Source organism: Perna viridis, chromosome 4, assembly GCF_037379345.1.
Source record: "Perna viridis isolate PV_CMFRI_1.1 ecotype Kerala chromosome 4, ASM3737934v1, whole genome shotgun sequence".
Lineage (NCBI taxonomy): Eukaryota > Metazoa > Mollusca > Bivalvia > Mytilida > Mytilidae > Perna > Perna viridis.
Window position 1 is genome coordinate 46,468,992 of NC_142448.1, and position 10,383 is coordinate 46,479,374.

The 10,383-nt window shown below is 36.4% G+C and overlaps 1 long non-coding RNA gene across 1 annotated transcript in view; it reads right to left on the reverse strand.

Moving 5' to 3' along the window:
* Nucleotides 1-10,073, reverse strand: part of LOC148620292 (uncharacterized) — a 72,679-nt gene extending 62,606 nt beyond the window's left edge. The window contains exon 1 of the long non-coding RNA XR_015921770.1: nt 9,970-10,073. This is a non-coding gene — a long non-coding RNA (uncharacterized LOC148620292). The remainder of the gene's footprint in view (nt 1-9,969) is intronic.
* Nucleotides 10,074-10,383: the final 310 nt, after the last annotated feature.

Below are 10,383 nucleotides of genomic sequence, written 5' to 3' on the forward strand. Positions count from 1 at the left end.
TTTACACTTAAGTACTAGTATTCAAAAGGAGATATGCGTGATAAAATTAAGCGTATTTTTAATTTAGTTACTTGTATGCGGACACTTAGTATTTAGAAAGATCACAACTCATACGTTATGCCAGAGCTTTCCGAAAATACGCAGACTTTTTGTATCGCGCTAGAACTCTAACAAATAGGCTTCTGGAACAGGGTTATGTTGCTACAAGATTGAAGTCATCAATACACAAGTTTTATGGTCGTCATCATGAACTCGTGGATCGTTATGGTGTATCCATCAGCACCATGAAAGCTGGTTTATTCAACGGATGACTTGAACCTCTAGTTTTCCTTTCCTCGTTTGTCTACCCCGGACTTGACTTTTTATGGGCAACTCGGCGGGTGTTTCTAGAAAAGCAGAGGACGCTTACCCTACCGGTGCACCTGGTCCATGCTCCCAGTTTTTAGTTGAGTCCGAGTTGCTCATTTACATTTGTTACTTTGTATGTATGATTTTAGTTACTTTATGTTCTTTGTTGTGTATGTCTGTTTTCCATGTCTGGTCTTTGTCCCTGGATTACATTCTTTTGATTACCGAGGCTGACTTCTCAGTGTCTGTAGTATCATTTATCTCAAGTTCTTTTGGGTAGATGCGATGTATCAAATCCCTTAAATTAGGATTGTTTAAAGATAATACATCATCTATATAGCGGAAACTGAGATTGAAGGATCTAGCCAAACGATATTCTTTCTTTCTGATCAGATCAGCTATAAAGTCAGCCTCATAAGAGTGAAGGAATAGGTCAGCAAGTAAAGGAGCACAATTTGTTCCCATTGGATTTAAAATATTTGAAAATTGGAATGCCGACCATTTGTTGAAGAACACGTCCACCACACTGGACAAATATGTTGTCGATTAAAAATTCCAGTGTATCAATCTGCACCATGAAAACTGATTTATTCAAAGGTTCATAGTTTTCCTTCCCTCGTTTGTCTACCCCGGACTTGACTTTTTATGAGCAACTCGGCGGGTGTTTCTAGAAAATCAGAGAACGCTTACCCTACCGGTGCACCTGGTCCATGCTCCCAGTTTTTAGTGGAGTCCGATTTGCTCATTTGCTTTTGTTACTTTGTATGTATGATTTTTGTTACTTTATGTTCTTTATTGTGTTATGTCTGTTTTCCATGTCTGGTCTTTGTCCCTGGATTGCATTCTTTTGATTACCGCTATAACCTTGGTTCCCTTGATTACTCTTTGAAAACAAAAAATTATTTTGAATTATTTTCAGACAAACATGTAATGTAGCTTAGAATTTAGACTAACAAACGTGTACATGTCGTATTTATAAGAAAGTAGGAACTGTCAATGAAACAAAACTCTTAGGAGAAAATAGTGTAACAAGAAGCGTCGTCAAATCAAATATTAAAACATAGAATAGTTTTTACTTTTAACACGTCATTGAACATTCGATCATTTGATTTTAGGGAGAGCAAGCTAGTTGCGCGTTTACTTTGTCGTACTTCAAATTGTAATTTTGTGTTGTTTTTACATGCAGGAACAGTATAAATACCATAATTCCAATCTTCTTGTGAAAGTGGATTATAAATACTACTTTATAGACACACATTTATGTTCAATACTATATCTCAAATCTCGAGATATGATGTGGGGCGATTGCCTGGCCATTGGACGTTTAAAAAGTGACATCACCAGTAAATTGACTTTTAGCGGCATTTTAGAATTTGCATATGGTCATTGAAAGGAACAAAATATCCTGTGCTTCATAAAAATATGCTTTATTCCATACAACATAACCAATTAACTCTTTCAAAATATGGCACTTATCCTAAACTTTGAAGTTTAAATAAATTATGTGAATATTAAATGCACTCAACTAAGCCTGTATGCATTTGAACGATATTCGGGTTGATAAATGACTAATTATAAGACTATAACTAAATATCTATGACTTAAAATGTCCGGGGTATGGAAACCCTTTATTACTGGAAAAGTTTGCTTTATGCATAATTAGGACAAAACAACCTATTTGTAGCCTTGTATCCCGCTTTTTCTCCCGTCCACCCTCCCTTTTTTAATCACTGGAACGCCCCTGCTGTCGCATTTATCTACTTATCGGAAGAAGTGCTCAGAATATGATATTTAATATTGTTGATCTATAACAAAGTTATGAATTCCGAAATAGATATGAATGGTTCCACGATAATTTTCATCTGCAGTGATTAAAAATAATGAGTTCTAATCTTACGTAGTACAATAAAGGTAATTTCTGAAAATTTGTTCTCATTTTTTACTTAAAAGTGGTTAGAATAGCACATATCGCAAGAAGACACAAGAATCTTCTATGACGTCACATTTGAAATGATGAAACTTCAGAAAATTTGGTTGCTAAGGACTTATTTGTGCTAAACAATTAAACTTCTTGACACAAACTACATTTTCTTACTCAGTACACCTTAACCTACACAAGAAATTGTGGTTTCTATGGTGAAAATCCTATTTTTTCAGATGTAGGGTTCTCAAAAACTTGCCATTAGGTAGTACAATACAGTTAGGTCATTTCTAAAAATTTGGTCTCATTTTGTTGAAATAAAGCTGTTTTGAGGCAGTTCGCACAGAAATTTCTAGTGTTTTGTCATTAAAAAGTGCATATTTTTTAAATCCTTGGTGTGTGGAGGTTCAAGTCATTTATAAGTAATTTAGTGATTATTGTTATAAAATCCAGTGGCCATGGTAACATACTGAAAAAAATATTACTGAGTTTTAGTACAAATCAGGGGTGCCTTTCCAAAACTGAAAGCCAAATACTATGCTTTATAAAATATCAGGCACTTAGACACTACCACAGGATGAAAGTATGCAAGGAGTAGGTGGAAAAAGGGTAAAAATAATAAGACCCTTTTTGATTCATTCTCTTACAATTTTAGTTCCAAAAGTTCGTGCGAAATAAGGTATTTTGAAAATCAGTCATCTGATGCTGAGGAAGGAACCGAATACGGCAGGGGACTGAAACTTTCCGGGTACCATTATTCATTTAAATTACAACTGTTTACCATTACATATATTACATCTCTCTAGGTATAAATGCTTAACTACATTTAAAAAATGTATCCACCAAATTTCAACTTTTAAGTTTTACAATATTTGACCGGGGAAACTTGGTGCGCAAAACAGTGCGCTTTCATATAACTGTATAGTGCACCCTTAGTATTTTTTGGGGGGAGCCGGGTAGAGCACCCAATACGCATACGCATGACGTCACATCCGGTGTCCGTGGACTAGAAGTGGAACTTGGGTGACCGGAAGTGGATTTTGGTGGGACACCCAGGACCAATAAAGGGAACAGGGGGACCTTTTGATGTAGAAAGTGGGGGTGGGGCTTACAGGTTAGGAGGGAGGAAATGACCTCCATAGGAATCATCATTAATTGTCCTTATTAGTGTCATTATATAGTATACTATAAACAAGTAAGTATAAAAAGGGGGTTATTATGACTAGAGTTATCTTTATTTATTTTTCTTTTTAATTCTACATTTTCATTTACGTTCATTGTTTTTTCATTATTTTTTGTAAATTATTTGTTTTTGATTTGTTTTTTGTTGTTTTAATTATTTTTGTTTAATTATGTTCAATAATTTTTTTGGTATAATACGGTATATCGCTATTTTAGATAAACCAATTTAATGAAAGCTAACATTACGGAAATTCGTTCCTCTTCCGGATTGAATCAAAACCCCAAAATTTATTCGTCACAAAGCGTGACGTCATTTAGCGTTTTGCCATAGCTAACGCCTGTTCATTGAAAATCGAAAATTCGTCGACAATCTGAAGTTTGGCGAAACATCCACATCATGAAACCTCAGAAAAAAAGGAACCCCCCCTTCAACTGCAGAACCACAACAGAAGGCCCGTAGACGGCAAACGACAGCTTCATTAAATTCACAGTGATAGAAGAATCAGCAACGCTCCAACTCGGACAAACAGTTGCCCCACAGCAGTCACCTCCCATCGTTGGACCAACTACAAACAAGGATGTAAATGCTGACTGCTCGACACTCCCGAAACCATCCAGGACAGGATCTTTGGCGACAGCGGAACCAGCCCTTGCACATGATGTTGGCCACAGCCCGCCACCGACGAACCACCAGTACCCCTCGCCCAGCTCCAAAGGGATAGCTTCCCAACAAAACAATGGTACGTTTACCCCTAATTTTGACACATACAAGACTCCCCAATCAAATGACATGGGGGTCATACCCAAACTATTAACAATTCAAATCATATGCCAATCCCGATTAGAAGCGTTTTTGATCCGATCTCATCTCATATCCCATTGAAATAAAAGAAAAGGCTTAGAGCGGAGCATATATTGATCTAAGTCTTCTCCCTAAGTCCAACAAAGAGATCCCAAGTGGGAACGATTTCGATGGTGATCTTACAATTCGGGGCGGTATGTTGTTCGTGACTAAAAAGTCATCTCAGCCCATTAAAAATATCCATGTCTGGTCTTCAGCATTTATGATATATGCTAGTATTGTGCTGGGAAAATGGCCTAATAAAGGATCAGAGTTATTTAAATACATGGACACAGTGAGATTCGCAGCAGCTAGGGGTGTTAACATAGGTTGGGTCCAATATGACCAGCAATTTAGATTGCGAAAAGAACGCAATCCATCTTCATGGGGTGTGGTAGATATTTAGTTGTGGATGCTATGTGTATGTACACCAAATGTTACATCTACTCAAAACTTTGGGCACCAGAGACAAAATATTTAAACTCAAACTCATCTAATCACACACTTCATTCACGCATCGATGGCCAATTAAACGATCGTCAATTTCAGAACATACCATGAAAAAAATTACAACAAAGGTAAAAAAACGTGAATACGGGAGAGCATGCTAATTGGCACGCAAATGTGGCAAATGTAATGGACCTCACGCTTACATAAATTGTAGATTCAAATAGATACGAGTGAACAAAATGAACAAAAGCAAGTCACAACAATTCAGTACATATAGGGTTTATTTTTTAAATGTTTTCAAATATGTTTATGTTTTTGTTTAATATGCACTATTTGTAAATAATAACTGAATTTGTTTCAGGAAATGGCTGATTATATGCCTTGGGTATTACTCCAATCAAGGTCGCCCCGTGCAGGTCCGGGTGTTAAAAGAATAGGCCTGCAGCAGCGCTAAGCTTGTCGTAAAAGGCGACTAAATAGTGCATCGTGTTGGGAAAGACATCACGTTCCTCGCACGTTAAAGAACCCTGCTGTAGTATTCGATAGGAGTAGGAACCTTTCCGCTCTGCCACAGGAGACTAAATTGCCCGACCTTACCCATCCCTCCCTTTTTCTAGTGGCAATCAAAATTTTTCGACCCTATTACCCTTGTGTCCCATCCCTTTGTTTCATCTCATGATCATTTCATGCATGTTCATTTTATCACCCATTTCATGTTCATTGTCTGAATATAGCAGAAATATTGCTGCTCGGACATTAAACCCCAACAATAAATCAACCAATCAAGGTCTCCCAGGTTAAAAGGGCACTTGTTAATTATCTTGACCCCGAAAAGGCTATAAAACTAAATAACGGATTAGATCATGGATTCAAGTTTAATTACTCGGGCCCCTGTCTTCCTATGGATATTTGAACTTACCAGATTAAAGGAGATTTGGCCATTATTGTACGAAAAAAAATAAAAAAGAAATCGAATTGAATAGAATTGCCGGCCCATTCGCTCCAACCCCCCCCTTATTTCCGACATTATGAATATCGCAAATTTCACTTAGGCCAAAAACGTCGAGTTCGGATTATAGGCTAATTCACAACCTTTCCTACCCTCCCAACCATTCGGTAAACGATTTCATCGCCCGATTTTTTTGTTCAGTAAAGTATTTTTGCACAGACAATGCCATTCATATGATACAGAACCTAGGTTTTGTATCATATGAATTTGCAAAATGCGACATCAAATCAGCATTCAGACTTCTTAGATTAGCCCCAAGTGGTCCGTCGTAGACCAGAAAGTCTTTCCAATAGAATAAGTTTGAACTCATAAACAATATATTGCAACTTCAACAGGAACTGAGAACAAAATGACAAGGCGTCATAATGTTAGAACTCAAAAAACAACAAAAATTGCACTTCTCGAAATATATAAAATATATATGATCTTTGCATTAAAATATATATTCATAGAAACAGCATATTGATTAGTTCTGCAATCAATAAAACGTTCGTGGACATACACGGGGGAAGATATGGCAAGGCGTGTATAGACACGCCCTCGTGGCGAAATCTGGCAAGGTATGGGGTCACGATTTCCAGTATTGTACGTCGGATCAATTCAAAAATTTGTACTTTCTTGCGTTACCGCAAGAAATCGGGGTAGACCATCTCATGCCAACCATGAGTGCTCGGTTCTTTTCTGTTACCAGTGTGGGCTTCTCTTAATATTTATATATAAATAGCCATTGTGCTATAAAAAAATTGCTATGAATTTGCTAACATTAATTTTGCTGCACTCCTTTGATTACTGCACCGGAGGGTGATGGGATGCAACCAGGCGTAAGTGGATCTCGTGACCTTCATTTCTCTCTTGCCGTTTTGCCTACCAAGAGGAAACATAACATCCATTGATACCAATGGTGCCCAGACTTGCCCTACGTTGCATCGGTATTTCTGAATATCTTGACAGGCTCCGTCAAATCAACATTATACTGCGACCATTTCTTTCATCATTCAGCCTCTATTAGTTGCCCATATTGAACGAGGTCTTTAATTAATACGGTTTATCTCTATTTTAGATAAACCAATTTAATGAAAGCTAACGTTACGGAAATTGGTTTCTCTTCCGGATTGATTCCAAACCCCTAAATTTATACGTCACAAAGCGTGACGTCATTTAGCGTTTCGCCATAGCAAACGCCTGTTCATTGATTCAAATCACATAAAAAAACCCTTCCCAACACCCAAACTACTTACCCGGGTACAATTTACTTGAATCTTTTCGGCTGCTGTTTCATGGGTTTTTTTTGTCAGGCATTCCTCGCTGAGAAGGGGGAATTCCAGGGACCCATGGACGCATACCGGCGATGAATATAAGCACTATGCAACTCGAGACATTTGTGGCTCGGAGTGAACAATTTGTGGATTTTATATTTAAACCTGGAGATCGAAAAACTGAACAATGTTGACCTAACGCCTGCGGATGTTCCGGACAATTGATCAGCTGTAATTTAGATGTTTACGAATTGATGATTTAACAAAACTGTATATTAGTTAACAAGGAGAGACGGATTAACAGTTATTTCCAATTTACTAACTTCAAAAGTCTTAAAATCTTTTTGTATATATTGTTGTTTTCTCATTACAATCAAACACGATTTCCAGTATTGTACGTCGGATCAATTCAAACATTTGTACTTTCTTGCGTTACCGCAAGAAATCATGGTAGACCATCTCATGCCAACCATGAGTGCTCGGTTCTTTTCTGTTACCAGTGTGGGCTTCCCTTAATATTTATATATAAATAGCCATTGTGCTATAAAAAAAAATTGCTATGAATTTGCGAACATTAATTTTGCTGCACTCCTTTGATTACTGCACCAGAGGGTGATGGGATGCCACCTGGCATAAGTGGATCTCGTGACCTTTATTTCTCACTTGCCGTTTTGCCTACCTAGAGGAAACATGGCATCCATTGATACCAATCGTGCTCAGACTTGCTCAACGTTGCATCGGTATTTCTGAATATCTTGACAGGTTCCGTCAAATCCACATTATACTGCGACCATTTCTTCCATCATTCAGTCTTTATGAGTTGTCCATATTGAACGAGGTCTTTAATTAATTCAGTTTGGATAATTAATGTTGCTATTTTGACTAACCACTAAAATTTATCCTGACAATTGTTAGGTTTACAACTGATGTTTACAATTGGAACGTTATTAGTTTTTGAATGGTGTATTTTTTATAGTCGACTATTTATTTCATAAACTATTACAGAACCACTCTACCTTTTCATTTTAAATGGGGCTCTATCCGGTAAACCGATTTTTTTACATGTCGCGTGTCCTTGATTTGACCCGTTATGGGGTTCTATTGGATAAACCATTGATTTGCGGATTTCTCTCTCTCTCTCTCTCTCTCTCTCTCTCTCTCTCTCTCCATATTTTCATTCGTAGTTTGTTTCCTACACCTTTTTTGTTTAAGTTTGAGACTTGTGTGCTTGTTGAATGTTTTTCTTTTGTTATTATCAGGAGATTGAACTTTTTACTGCTATAGTATTTTCGATATTTGCATGTCGCGTACACCCAAACTTGCTTTGAACGTTTTATCGGGCTCTATCGGGTAAACCGATTTCTTTTTCATACTTCCAATGTTTACATGTCGCGTGTACTAGATTTGACCCGTTATGGGGGAAAACCATTTAACTACGGAATTTGATTTTCCCCTCCATATGTTCATTCGTGGTTTGTTTCCTTCGCCCCCTTTTTTGTTTAAGTATTGTATGATAGTTGTTTTTTAATAAGGAGATTGAACTTTTTTTGTAACTACTTTAGTCTAATATTTTTGATATTTGTATGTCGCGTACACTCAAAGTTTGCCCGCGTTAGGATGCTCCAATAAGCGAACGCTTGTAAATGTTTCTGTTTGATATGCTGTCGCTCACGATTTAAATAGGTGTTAACGGTTTTGAGCTAAACCCCCACCCTTTTGGCACTTGTACCGACCGTTTACATTAAAACACATTGTTTCTTATTTCTAAATTTTTCAGTGGGTTCTTTTAGGGATCTTCACTCACTCTTAACTTAAACTGTCCTCGACGTAAGAACAGTAAAACTTATTTATATAGACACAATGATATATCTATTCTCTATACTCAGAACTAATCTAACTAAATCAAAATCAACTCAAGAGGTTTTATCTAAACATTGAATAGAAACTTCTTACTGAGTATGTTTAGTTACTCACTAGAACATTTATTGAAACAAAATGAGAAAACTATCATATGTTATTCTATTTTTATTTTATCTTTATGAAACACGATTAACTTAATGGTATCTATCTAATGGTATGTCTATCGCTTATCGCGAGACTCTCGCCAAAAGATTACTAAATACTTAATACTACTTCTCTTTAGAAGTATCCTTAATATAACACAATAAACTTATATCGCAATTTAGACGATGTCGATCGCTATGCGAGACTTTCGTCTAAGCTCTGTGACCACCAGATATAAAAGAGACAGAATAACAGATTGCAGACACGAGACCGCAATTAATTTTCAAGTGCATTTCAATACACACATTTGAGCAGATTAAAAAAATTCCACCGGCGCAAACCGAAGAAAACGTCTCTGGCCTAACGATATGTACAAACAGGATTTTATATATAAATTGTAGAAAATTTTACCATCATTTTCTGAAATTAATACATATAATTCGGAGATGGGGTAAACATGACAAATGAACTGAGTTAAAAGTCCTAAATTTTAACCTTCTTCCACTGAACCAAATCACAAATTTTAGTCAGAATTGATTAATGAAAAAATCCCATGTAATTTTAACCTATTTTTTACCAATTAGAGGCAAAACTTCAGCAAATAAGTTTCCAGTGAAAATATGAAAAAAAGTGGAAGGTACCTACTAACAACTATAAACAACAAAAACCAAAGGGAATTAATTGTGTTCTCGTACCTGCAACGGCTTTTACATGCCCAGGTCACATAATTTAACCATATGACTGGTTCAGTCAATTAAAGCCAAAGGGCTGTTTACAAATTATCGACCATACCAATGTATTGAAAATGATGAGTTTATCCCCGTCAAATAAACTAGTCTAAATTATCGTATGCAAACAATATAACTAAATACCAATTGAAATTGCTAAATACAAACTTACATGGTTTAACAATGACATCGAATCAACCATGTACATCATAATGTATCAGTGGACTTACCCCAAAATCGTGCACTATTCATCACTATAACGATATAAAGAATGAACCACAAAATGTATATTTAAATCTCTCGTGATGGTCAGGGTAATTGTTTACTGAACAGATTAAAGCGATTCAACTGATGTATTTTGCTGATAATAGCGCCATATAATTTTATAATTTGTCTACCTTTGAACACAATTGATAACAGTATAATTGACAGCTGACCATATATCAATTTCATTACATAACACATGCCTCGATTTTCATGCGTCCGGTATGAGTCATAATAGAATAAACAAAGCAAGATATTACGGTTACTCTCATTTAATGTGAAGAAAAAAACTGGTTACATATTCTAACTTAGTCTCAACATTTGCATTGCCTCCTTTATCTCTACAATCCTGATCTCTCTCTCTCTCTCTCTCTCTCTCT